The sequence below is a fragment of the Argopecten irradians genome, chromosome 1 (genome assembly GCF_041381155.1).
Source record: "Argopecten irradians isolate NY chromosome 1, Ai_NY, whole genome shotgun sequence".
NCBI classification, from domain to species: domain Eukaryota; kingdom Metazoa; phylum Mollusca; class Bivalvia; order Pectinida; family Pectinidae; genus Argopecten; species Argopecten irradians.
In genome coordinates this window covers 6,776,815-6,791,585 of record NC_091134.1, presented here as the reverse complement: position 1 = coordinate 6,791,585, position 14,771 = coordinate 6,776,815, and positions in this window count along the sequence as shown.

The following is a 14,771-nucleotide window of genomic DNA, read 5'->3' as shown; positions in this document are numbered from 1 at the left end:
CAGCAGCAGCAGCAGCAACAACAGCAACAACAACAACAGCAGCAGCAGCAGCAGCAGCAGCAGCAGCAGCAGCATCAAGAGTTTGTATTTAAACATCCATTTACCGCAACTGTTTCGGGACCGACCTCATGTGGGAAGACTTATTTTGTCAAAACACTGCTTCAATCTTGTATGACAAAACTATCACCACCTCCTCAGCGTATTTTATGGCTTTACAAACGGTGGCAGCCACTTTATGATGTCATCAAAGCAACGGTTTCACCAGCGGTAGAATTCATCCAAGGGATTCCGTTGGATTTAGACCAGGATTCTTTCATTAGTCCAAACGTGAGAAACTTGGTGATCTTGGATGATCTCATGTCGACAGCAAGCAAAGATCCTCGTATCAACGAATTATTTACGGAGGGGAGTCATCACAGAAATTTGTCCGTTTTGGCTATCAATCAAAACCTTTACTACAATAAAGACCCAACACAGAGGAGGAATTGTCACTACTTAGTGCTATTCAACAATCCTATCGACAAACAGCAGGTCATGACTCTTGCAAGACAGATGTACCCTGGGAATCATGAATATTTGATGAGACATTTTAGTGAGGCTACTGATAAGCCATAAGTCATCGATCTAAAACCATCAACACCCGAATCATCACGCATGCGCAATGACATATTTTCCGAGCGGTCTATAAAAGGACCAACAAAGCACATCAACGATCATTTTGAGACTGACACTCCGACCGTGCAGACGTATACCCAGCAGCAGCAGCAGCAGCAGCAGCAGCAGCAGCAGCAGATATTACCAGATCAAGAAAATATGTCGGCCTGCGACGATTGTGGTATCATGTTTCAAGACGTTCACGATTTACAGAGACACGTAAAGAAATGGTGTCCAGAAAATGATTCCCGAAAAAGGAAGCTACCATCAAATGAAGAGAATGAACCAGTGGTCAAGAAATGGTTGTCTTTAGAGAGTTTAGAATCACAAGACGAAGAAAATGAAAGTGAAGAACACGTGGTTTTTAATGCCATTATGACAAAAGCAAACTCTGTAAACGAAGAAGAATGGAATAAAAAGTATGACAAATACGTAAATGAAGGCATGTCTGATGACGAAGCCAAAGCGAAAACAGAGGAAAAGATGAAAGTCAAAGATATGGATCAATTTATCAAAGATTATGGATCGATTATTATGTCCATTCTTAAGCTACAAAATGGTAAGATCCACGAAAAGGTCATGAACGATGTCACGGAGCTCATAGACGATGGTTATGACGATCGCAAGGCAATCAAGATGGCTCTTAAAAAGAACCGTCATGTCTTAGATGAGATGTGGGATGGTGAAGATAGTGATGGTGATGAAGATGAGGAGGAAGAAGATAGCGATGATGATGAAGAATCTGAAAAGGATGAAAACTGATATAAATAGACTTTTTTCTTAATGACGTCATTATAAAGTTTAGTACTCGACGAAGAAGGATGTCGTCTTGGGAAGACTATTTAAAAGACATTTACTTCAATCCCGCCAATGCAGGGAGTTTCTCTGGACCAGACAAGCTGTATCGATACGTGAAGAAAGCTGGGAAATACGTCATAAGTAAATATAAGATAAGAAAATGGTTACAACGTCAAGAACCCTACAGCCTGCAGAGAGCAATCCGACATCCATTCAAACGAAACAAAATTTTCGTAACTGGCATCGACGACCAGTGGTCTGCTGACCTCATGGACATGGTCAAATTTAAGAGTGAAAACGATGGTTACTCTTATATACTTGTCGTGATTGATGTGTTCTCAAAATACTTGTGGTTGAGGCCACTGAAAAACAAGAAGGGAACGTCTGTGTCAAAGGCACTGCAAGACATTCTCAGCGAAGGGAGACAACCCAGTCGTATCCGTAGTGACAAGGGCCAAGAATTTAGATCCAAGGACGTTAACGCTCTACTAAATCGATATGGTATCACGCATCTATACGCAAAAAACGAAACCAAAGCTGCTGTAGCCGAGCGTGTCATCAAGACTATCAAAACAAGGTTGTATAGATATTTCACACACAATAGAAACTACGAGTACGTAAAGAAACTACAGTCGTTTGCTGATAGCTACAATCAGACATATCACCGGACGATCGGTATGGCTCCGGCAAATGTAACCGAAACAAAGGAAACTTCTATCTGGTGGAGGATGTATTGGCCGAAAAAACAACCTGTGTCGACAAAAACGAAGAAGACTCGTAAACCGTTCAAATTCAAGGTTGGAGATAAAGTGAGATTGACTCATTTGAAGAATCCTTTCACAAGGGAATATGATCAAAGATGGACCGGAGAGATATTCTCCATTTCTCAAAAGGTACTTCGAGGAGGTCTACCTCTATATAGAGTCAAAGACTATGATGGGGACGAGATCAAAGGGACTTTCTACCAGTCTGAACTACAGAAAGTGGGAGTCAGAGACGACGACATGTGGAAAGTGGAAACCATTTTGAAGACAAAAGGAAAAGGTCAAAACAAACAATACTACGTGAAATGGCTTCACTGGCCTAAGAAATTCAATTCCTGGATATACGCGTCTGATTTAACCGATTTGTAGGAGAGTGAACTACCCTAGAAAGGTCCAATGTCAGGACCCCGTGTTATGGGAAAGAGCGTACATACACACAGATCGCTCTAGTACTATATCGTGGGAGGTAGATGACTCTCAGTAGCGTAAATATAATATTGTCCATGATAGAGTAGGTAAATTTTGTAAGGATGAACGTAGGATGGCTCTCCGACCCATGTTCATTCAATCGCGACGGGGAAAATAAAACATGTTTGTAAATATATCACCTCCTTGTTATTCGTTATGTAATAATTAAAAATGATGCAATCGTTGCCGTTATCAATAGATGGATTACCCCATGACGATATAAATAGATGGGAAAACCCATATCGATTAGAACCCCCCTCTTCCCATGACGTCATCGATCGGTACCCCCCTCTTGAAGGGGGGTGCCATAGGGAGGTGCCAGGTGGTGGTAAGGATTATATAGGAGGTGCACTGAGTGACCCTGCGCCAAAACCGGTACTTTTGTACTACTCGCGCTCTACGTGTGTGTCACCAAATTAACGTAGAGAGGTGACTCGCGCTCTACGTGTGTGTCACCAAATTAACGTAGAGAGGTGACTCGCGCTCTACGTGTTTGTCACCAAATTAACGTAGAGAGGTGACTCGTGGGTTTCCGACGATGTCTTCATGTATGACGCCAACGCACCATTATATGATGACGGGACTTAACTTACAAAATGTAACACATTTTATAATGAAAATTATAATAAAGGCGCAGCCATTCGTGCCCGACCCTTCGTGCGAAGCACTTCTAAGGTAACACATACATGCAAATATAACAAAAAACTAAATCTTCAAAATTCAATCCTACACACTGACAGCTTCAGTTTGCGACCGCCATTATTTTACCCACTGTAAAAATCCCATCAGCGTGAATGCGATGCTTTGAAGTGAGCTCATTATATAATCAAGCGTTTCAAACGCTTTTATGATCTGACGAACGTAATCTTCATCCGGCAGAAGCTCAGTGCTATTGCTCTATATTTGCAAGCGTTCAAGTGATAGACCTCCTTCCAATATAATCAGCTGACCAAAAACGGAATATCTATTACGGAAATATAATCTCTTCCTTCTCTTATGTGGATTTCCTTCTCAAATGGGGGTTTTGGGACAAGGATAGAGTGTGAATATATGAATAAAAAATAAACAGAAAATTCGACTCCGTTATTTCCCATCTTCATATGTCAAGGCAAGATAATCCATTCCTCTCCTATCATCGACGTACATTGTATGTCGGTATCGCTTGGTAGGCGAAGGTGTTATTTCCATAAATTGAACTTTTTAACAGTGCATAATTTATGGTTACTGAAACATCTGGCTGCGCCCTTTAAGGTTTTGCCCTTATTCATATTACGTTAATTCTGAGGTTCCTATATGGTTCTATCTTCATGTATAAAAGTAACCTACATGTACAGTCATTGTTTTTAGTGTAAAGGCCAATGACAAGAATGTGACATATTTAGTATATCCTATCAGCTTTACTCACGATTTATATTCCCTAGCCTACTGTTTAAAGCTGATTACAGGATCAGTAAAAACACACTAAGCCAGATCCCTAATCACAGTCGGCGATAATGATGAAAGTAATAGCCTACCCAACGGAAGTAGACAGAATGTATTAATTTTCGAGTCGCGGACAGTGATTAATCATTCTTATGATTGATTTCTTTCCGGCAACGATTGGTTATAAAAACGACTCTAGATGTTGTTGATACAAGTTGGTTGAAGCAAACACACAGAGTTCGATTTGTTTCGTCTCAGTTTTTCTTGTATTGCATTGAACGCAACATACGTGTACAAGTATATATTATGACATCACTTATCTGCCGCTAGAGAACAAGTAATTATGATGTCTACTTAAATCTGGTCCAGATACCAAACAGCGTTTGATGTCCTGACTGACGGAGATGTTGGGCCTTTGTCCCAAAATACTTGTTTTCATGATTTTTTTATCACGGTTTAATTAACGTATTGTTCTGATATTTCATTAGAATACCACTTTTCAGTAATGAACATGACATATTGTAACCTACATAATAACAGAAACGTTTTCGTTCCATATATATTGGAATTCACACCAATCCTATTTTGATACTTTAGTCACAGCAAACTGTGAGATTTTATAAACGTGTTCGTTAAAGAAATCTAAGCAATCAATATATCCACATCTCTAACAAAAACAGTGCTAATCCAGCCAATTCTCGCTATAGATAAGGACACATAAATCGTATAAACACTTTAAACATCATGTTATGAGCGTCATCTTGAGGTTTCGGACATTCACCTATCTCGATATAGCCAAACATTTACAACACTTTACTTAAGTTAGGCCCCATCCAGAATATTGTTCAATGGTTAGGTTAAGTCACTCTTCGAAGAAACTTATACATGTATATGCCTTGGCTATAGAAAGATATTAAGACAATAGAGACTATTTAATGAAGAGAAACAAAAGACTTAAAAGTCTTAAAGCAACTTTCCACAATTAAGAATAAAGGAGTTGGAATTCCCAACACTTGCATGCTGACGGATTACGAACGGACATGGTTAGGCCTTCGTGATTATGGACAAGTTAGACATTATCAATAGTGGGTCATACTGAGACATGGGGACACGGAATGAAACACTACAAGAAACAATCTAAACATATCAAAGAGTGTGTTCAGTATATGAAATGCCTGTGGCTGTGATAAATTAGGAGTTTGTGAACAATAATCACGGAAAGAACGATGTCAGTAACATTTTCAGACATCAACAAATACATATATTCATAGCAGTAGTAACACTGCCATAACAGTGCTTGTTTCTTTCTACATATCTATGGAGTGGCTGATTTCTACATATCTATGGAGTAGCTGATTTCGGCTATGTCGCACCGTTGCATTGGTGACCCCGCCATGCGATAATCTGCCAGGCGAAGAGCGACAATGTACCCAATCGGATCCCCTCGCAGAAAGGAGTAAATATGATAGGACCAGTATTTGGCCTTAATTTTTCAGGCCGAAAAAAATTAACTCTGAACCCCATCAATTTCATCTCAATAAATACTCTCATACTTGCCATTCATCAAAACATAATTTTTATAACCATGTACACGACGTGTCCCCCCTATGACGTCATCAAATTGATGATTTTCCTCTTCTCGCCAAATTTTGCTAGAAATTCATCATCTTTAGGTTAGAAAAGACTTGAAATGGATTTGGCCGCCACCTTGGAGCAACTTTACATTTTGCATGGATATGCGTAAATACACGATAAACAACGTGTGAAAATCTCTTTCTGCTCCACGAAGGCGACCACATTCATTTTTGGAGAAAACCACTCAAAAAGTATGATTTTTCAAGGATTTTTGTGAAAAATGGCGGGAAATTGCATGTTGATGACGTCATAGTGAACATAATTGGCACATGCGGGATATTTTCGAGAAGTAATGTGTTAGCAAATGTATTCAGCTGTTATATGGCAAAATATGTTGTTCTTTACTGGATAATTAATTTTGAGGCCATATTCGAGTCTTAACGTACCTTCTCCTTTCCGGTAATCTTTGGAAATATAACGGAAATTACTCCGAGATGTCGCGATTGACAATGTGCCATGCAATACTGCGACCGATTAACAATGCACAGCTGTCGTATGACGCATTGCCACACTCGGTCGCTCTTCGCTTGGCGCATTATCGCACTGTCACATGACACATCGTCGTACTGTTGCATTATCGCAAAATCGCACTGTCGCATGGCGCATTGTCGCAAAGCGGGATCGCCAGTGCCAGTGTAATGTTAAAAATGGACTTCCGTTGAAAACTGACCTTCGGCCATTTAAAATGATCCCAGAATGCCGTTAAAAACTGAACTTTAAACGCACTTTTCACACCGACCCGTTGAAAAGTAACCCCATAAGAACTCGTTTATCATTACGTTTCCTGACATAATTTCAATTTAAATCGCAGCGATTACATAATTTAAACACCAACACAGATGTTTGTGCAAAATGGTACCACGATACCCTCAAAACTGTCAATTTTCAACGTCATGTTCAACCGCATTCGAGGTCAGTTTTGTACGCAACAGTGCGACATAAAATTCTACCGCACTGGTCAAGCAATTTTGTCGCTTTGGCGGAGTTATATTGTCCCATGGCGGATTCATTTTGTCTCATCGTGAGGTTTTGTCGCACTGTTGCATGGCGCATTATAATAAGCGCAGTGTCGCTCTTGGTTCTTGGTTAGTGTGACCATGGTGACATCAGATGCAATATTGGCTAGAGCAAATTAACATTAACGAACAATTTATCTGCACGCGCTGTTTAATGAAAACAATTTACCTATACCACTTGGACTAACCTTTCAATTATTTCCCTAGTGGTTCATTTTAGCTAGTTAATATTCATTTATTCATGTGTTAATCATCTTTATTCGTGTTTTAGTTCGTGTCTTTACTTAAGTAAAATTATAGAAATATATATCGCGGAAATTTATACCCAATAAACAACTATTGGGGTAGCTTTTATACACTAGAGAGACTATAAATTCAGTAAGCATATTACGATTTGAGTATTTAATCAGTCAGTCACCAGCATCCTAAGGGCGGGATTCCTCAATAATATTTCCATATTAGACATTTCCAATAGTAAGCGTGAACGTACTACGCGCGCGGACTCGGACACGTACTAAGCGATTTCTGGGGGTCGTCTCAAAAGGAAAATTCCATTATCTGTATTTGCTATGCATGAACTATAATAGAATAAATCATTCAAACATTCTTCTGTCATTATGTTGTATTTTGAGACCGACTTACAATGTAAGAAATACACTTAATTATTACATACATTACAATTGTTATTGTACCTCATGTTTATAACACGGTATGTGGTGAATTGAAATATATCTCATGACCACATGACAGGGAAATAAAACATTGGGGGAAATAAAATATCGTATTTCCTGTGGGGGACGCTTTTCCGACAACCCCTCCACCCTCTCCTCTTTCGATTGTACAACAAAGGCGGACGAAGCGTAAAACGTCAAAATAGACAAACTTTTGTCTGTGTAGTACAGTTATACCTATGTATACGTATTCAAGTACATATATATATATACGTCTCCACTTCTAAACTTTTGTCATAGTATAGTGTATGTAGTTTAACAACAATTACTAATGTAATGCAAGTAATATATTACTTCAGCCAGTTATTGATTTCGTAATATTAATCAACCCAACATTTCCAAAAAGTGCGGTGTGCATGTGTGGCATAAACAAAATGTTAATTCTAATGATCGTTTAGTTAGAGAGGTGAATAACAACTACCTTAATGTGGTAGCAAGATAATTAGTTAATAAAAGTAAATACTTCATGTCTACCACATAGAATTAAAACACTATATAAGTTAAGGATTAAAAACAAACAAATTCACAAGTTTACTATCTTTTTAATCGTCGCTTTCACTGGAATCTACTCCCAGTGCGGTAAGTAATTTAGGTAAATTTTTTTGTGAGAAATTTATTATATTTTTCCTGATTTTCTCTTATGAGATCCATAAGGGGCTTTTCTTTGGTTTTACTTTCTGAGATTTCGGTTTGCGTTTCGCGTCATCATCTTCATCACTGCTAAGTCCGGTCATTATGGCGTCTCGCGTGCGCTTCATTCCGTTCCGGGAGGTACTTGCAACTGGGTCTTGTGAACCCTTACTTGTGGATGTCTGAGAACGCCGAGGAGAGTTAGATTGAGTTTGTGGAGGTAATTCCTTAGCCATCTGATGCTGGCCACCTATGCCAGAATGCCTGAACTCGATAGCATGTATTTGGCATATTTCCTCCCTGTAAAATAAAGAATTTTTACAATGCAGAATTATGTGCCATTTGTGAGATGAACATATTTTCACCAATACAAAAGATTCAAATAGACCGAAAATGATGACCTTATCTTCAATTGTAACAATTAAAACATTGTATACTAGAAACTCTGCAGTAGTTGTAAGTTTCTGCCGTATTTGACAGCGGTGGCTTTGAATGGAGGTCAAGGTCATTCATTCGAACAAACTAGGAAGCCCTTCCTTCAAGCATGCTACATGTCCAATATGAGTATCCTTGCCCTTTCAGTTATTGAGAAATCGTTTTAAATGAACACAGTTACATTTTGATAAAATATATGATATGGAGTTATTTTTACCTTATCTGTACGTCTTCGATAGGAGCCTTCTGAGACATAAGTTTCCTCAATTTGAGACTGAGTCTGTCTCTCAATTGTTTATGAGAACAAGACTCATAAAGCTGTCGGACTGCGGCTGGCAGTTGGCTAGCATTTTCCCTCATTTCTTCAATAATATCCCCCCAAGCACTGGGGTGGCATTGGTAAACCCTCAATAACATGAGGGTTTCTTCTTTCCCTATTGAGACATGGTTGTTTCTTTTGCCAAGGAAACTCTCCCCTGAAAATCAGCGAATATCATACACAATTTATTGATGTTACAAAATATTGAATTACGCGCATTGAGCACGTGCTCTGATATCGATATCTAACACTCACCCTCGTTCTACGACACATGCGACAATCAAGATACACTACACAAGGTTAACGGTGTTACAAATACCAGGTAAATGTAGTTACACATAAACATGTTCGCGATAGTTAGTATCTTGATAACAAGAAATCTGAGACATTTATGTTTTGAGAAATAATCAAGTAACTTACCTTTTTCCATCTTTACTGTTTGGGGTACTGTGAGAATTACTAGAAATATCTACGGCGACACGAAAGTGCTCACCGATATACAAAATGTACAGTATGTTTGTAACATTTAAATTAGGTGTGTGGAATCACGTGTATTTGAAATATATCTATTATATACCGATATCTATTTCATATATGAAATGGAATGTTTGACGGCATTTTCATGACGGTATTATGCACTATAGTCGGTTAAGTATTGCTGATATTAATGCATTATCTACCAAAAACTGTTTTGATGTTCATCGTTTGTAATAGTTTGTTGTTTTTCGATACTAAAACATACATGTACATATGTAGCTACGTGTAGAAGGACGTGCTCAGTACTGCATTGATACATATTTTGTCACCATGAAACTTTGCAAACTTTGAAAAAATAGACGTGCAAAGTTTTACAGTTGTATTGTCCAAGAATATGTACGTACATGTACGTATGTCGTGCATCCATGTAGCGAAGCGTGCATACACATATACATATATACCATCAATGTAAATTACAATGAAAAGAGAGATATTTTCTCTGCTTTCCAAACTTTTACTACATACTATATGTTAAATTTGGGGATTATCCTTTCAGTAGTTTCTGAGATATATAGCAGTAACAAACAATTATCAAAATCCAAGATAGCTACCTCTCGGCCATCTTGTTGACCAATCGGTTTTAAAAAATACATTATGCACAACTATGGTCATAGAGGAACCTGCACATGAAATTTGAGACAGGTCGCTTCAGTACTTTTTGAGAAATAGCGGTAGCAATCTTCGACTATCAAAATCCAAGATGGCGTCTTGTCGGCCATCTTGTTCACTGATCGGTCCGAAAATTCAATATGCACAACTAGGGCCCTAGGAAACCTACATATTAATTTTGAGAATGATCCCTTCAGTACTTTCTGAGAAATAGCGATAACAAGAGTTGTTAACGGACGGGCGGAAAGACGGACCACGGAGAAAAAGCTATTTGAATAGCCCACCATCTGATGATGGTAGGCTAAAAACTAAACACGATTTTCATTTATTTATGATCAATAAGATAAATATCAATATTGTCTAAAAGTAAACCATCGGTTGGTTCAGAGTATAGCGTCATTTGGGTGTCTTCAACCTCCAGTTGCAGACGACTTTCTTCGCCTCATCATGGAAATTATTGTCACGATAATTCATCTGCCTCCTGATCCTTTAACTAACATACGTAATCGATTATTCGGAAGTATTGAAAACGTTTGGAAAGGACGGGATGTCTTTCAGATGTTTGCCCGACATCCTTATCAATTTTTGAGGCCACCGGAGAAACTCCCGAATCCATGCTTGAAATCGTAAATGATCTAAGAAGGCGTTGGCGATCAAGACATAATCATATCTTGTCTCCCCGAAATAGAGTTATGTTGTTTATGTTATGGTTACGATCTTATCCAAGTTATGCGATATTGTCATTATTGTTTGACGTTTCTCCTGGGACTATTGGACACGAACTTGACGAACTCCGGCCGTTGTTGCATCCTACGTATATAAATTCAATTAGGTGGCCATCAGTTGCAGAGTGGAGAAATGCGCGGGGAAACTGGGAGAAACTTCCAGATGCAGTGGCTGCTATCGATGGTACATCCCACCATATTTACCGTCCCCAAACTGAACCGCAACAGCTTTACTATAGTGGCCACATACATCAGCATTGTATTCATACAATTATTATATACAACACAAATACACTTCGCTATGTGCACAGTGGCTTTCTCGGACACCAGAACGATGCCCACATATTTAATTCTATACCAAACATTGGTATAAATGCTTCATACTTGGAGACAAGATTTTTCCAAATCGGTATCCTCTTATGACACCATATTCGAGACCGGAAATCACCCGACAACCTGTTCATCGTCAACAATTGGCCCGGAAGTTCAATAGAATTCATAGTCGATATAGAGTCACGGTTGAACATGTCATCAGAGAGGTCAAAATGTATAGGTCAATAGGCACACTCTGGCGTCATCCTAGGTACAAAATTCGACAAACTGTCGATATTTGTGCAGCTATGGCCTTTAGGCGGAAGAAACTATTTTCTTAAATAAAAGAAAAAATAACAATAACAATGTCTGTTGATCTGTTGACACCTATGCTCTATCGTAGATTTGAATGGCTCGCTCAGTGCACGTAATTGTTACAGTTTGAACCCGCAGTACGTACATGTATAGCAGTGTATAGTGTGGGCGTCTGTTAAATACAAATACATGTAACATACAGAAATTTCTACGCGTAGACGATAAGATTAACTGGGAAAATACACACAATCAATCATAATTGTTAATGCAATGGTAAAAAAGGTAATTATTTTTTTCTGACATCTAGCATACAAAGCCATTGTTCTCATCAACTATCAAGTTACAAATAGATTATATGTATCAGCAGAAATACAATAATATTTTATGTTTTAATTACTATGAATTGTCAGGAAAATGCCATACCATTACGCCGATATTGCATGAAATGATGAATTAAGTGTAATGAACTTTGACCTACAGGTATATTCCACTGTGGTTTCATCGTAAGTCATGACCACTCTTTATATTATTCAAAAAGTCCTTGCATTTTAAATACTATTCTATTCATATCGTTCTATAAAAAATATTACGTTTCCCAAAAACTTAAAAGATGTAGTATATTTAATGTATACGTCATTTATAAATATATGTGTTAGGTAGATATACTGTACATTGTCTGGGATTATATAGTATTTCAATCTCTGGAATGGTGAAGATTAAAATGTTCCTTATAGAAATCATGATATTGTTTTTTATGTGAATATCGATTGTTTGTATAAGCATTTTCGTGTTGTAAATTTGTTTTACAGTTTTGATTTTGAGACGACCCCCAGAAATCGTCTAGTACGTGTCCGAGTCCGCGCGCGTAGTACGTTCACGCTTACTATTGGATATGTCTAATGAATATAGTACAGCCCTTTGGTATTTTTTCTGTGGAAATAATTAACGTCACACCCGACGCGGAGTCTCGAGGAAAGCTAAATCTATTTCTAATTTTTATAGGAATCGGAAACTATTGTCATAATGTACATTTTCCATAAGGACAATACGATTGGGTAACTAGTATACGTAGTGTACAGCGACGAAATTACGACGACGAGACTTGGTCTTGTTAAGGTGAAATTTAATGCTGACGAATCAAGTAAGGCTGAAATACAGAAACAAAATCTGTATCAGCAACGATATTGACATAAGTTTTAGAATTATACAGTTATTAGCTATTAGATCGATTAATCATTATTTACATGTACATACATTTGCATCATAAGAGCGGAGCTGATAGAGTTAGAACTCACTTAGAAGTAACTCTATACTATGACTATCCTATATAAGGTTGCACACTTATATTTAAGGCAACACAAGTAGCAATTAACAGAAGCTCGAATTAACAGCGTTTCATCATGATGGTATTAATGGGGAAAATTACTAGTAATGTTCAGGTAATTTTAACTGCAACTGAGCATGTATAATATATGATATATGATATATATTATAACACCAACATTGCCTAACATTTGAAAATCCGGATATATCTCGCCTGCCATAGTCATAGAATTAGTACATGTATATACCGGGAGCTAGCAATAAAGGGCGGTTTTTATGGTGGCTGATCACAGGTGTTCGTTTCTAATATAAGGATAAGTATATATAATACTGGGTCAAGGTCTATAACTCGGCCGGCCATATGACACTACCCAATTTCAGAAAAAGTATAATTATCAACCAATCGTATAGAACATGACAATAGGAATACTCTCAATCGACAGCCAGATAATTTATCTTTAATTTGGTATATAGTACAGTATAAATCATGCCGTATGAATGTCACTAAGTATCCAGAAACATCGGAAAACAGCCAGATTTCAACTGGTCGGACACTGGTGTTCTCCGATAAACACGTCAGGGCTCTAATGGGTAGCTCAAAAACCACTGCATGTCAACATTTCAGCTTCATAGGAATTAAAGTTTGGTAAATCAATCCAGAAATCCAGAGCCAAAATCGTTCACGCAGGCAAGAACCTGTCTAAAGATACCACACATAATGGCCTCAACGGTGCCCAATATCGACAGCACTGCCAATGTATTCCCGTAGGAAAAGGGTTGATGCAATCTACAGCCGCCAACCTGTTGCTGAACAAACCCCAAGAACTATCGCTGACCTAACCCTGTCGGATGAGGGTGGGTGTAGTATCCGGGTCGGTCCTGATGCTAATAATGTAGATGGGTGTCCTTATACTGGTCCTGGCTGAATCATGATCCCTGGGCTTCAAATCACGTCATGCGAAGCTACAATTACTAATTAATACTACAAAAATAGACTAATCACTCACGTTTACACGCGTAACGTTTTAAAGATTGAAATACAGAATAATATAAAAAAAATATAACATTTGACTATTAACTTTACATAACCAGTTATGTATGAATTGACTAAAGCATATCTAAAGCACTAAATACCTATGTGCGGCTCCAAAATGTACATAAAATAACATTTACTGGTATATACTAATAATCTTCCACGCAAGCATGTATACTCCGGAGTTTGTAATGTATGTTTTGAAATTATTTTGTCTTACCGAGGTAAGTATCTTTAACGGTCAGGTATTGCTGGGCGGAAACGCGTCACAGGTAAGTGTGCACGGACTGAGCTGTGAACGGCGGTAGACATGTTTCTTTGTTGTCGTGTACCCGGTATGGATTTACCGACATATTACGCCGTGTGATTCAGGCACAGATTACAGACAGTGGTAAGTAACCTTTCTGCTTTACTTCTAGATTATTTGCGTGGGTATTTTGATGTTGTACCCGTTATTATCGAGTCAATCAATCTAGGTATCTGTGCGGCTCCAAAATGTACATAAAATAACATTTACTGGTATATACTAATAATCTTCCACTCAGGGCTTCCATACATTTTACACCCGCGCGCGGACTCACCACGTTCTACTAAGTAACAATAGAACTGGGCTTCCATAGATTTATAATCGAGAACGGGTATCGATAGAAAGTATGTAATTTAAAATATCATAAACAACTGGATGTTAACACAACATATTATATCAACATACACATAGAATACATGAGATATAGTATGAAATAACAAACAAATTATATAAATTCCTACTGAAGCGATAAATACAATGTAATGGCCACGGTTGAATGATTTACTGGAGCGCACAGATACCTAGATTGATTGACTCGATAATAACGGGTACAACATCAAAATACCCACGCAAATAATCTAGAAGTAAAGCAGAAAGGTTACTTACCACAGTCTGTAATCTGTGCCTGAATCACACGGCGTAATATGTCGGTAAATCCATACCGGGTACACGACAACAAAGAAACATGTCTACCGCCGTTCACAGCTCAGTCCGTGCACACTTACCTGTGACGCGTTT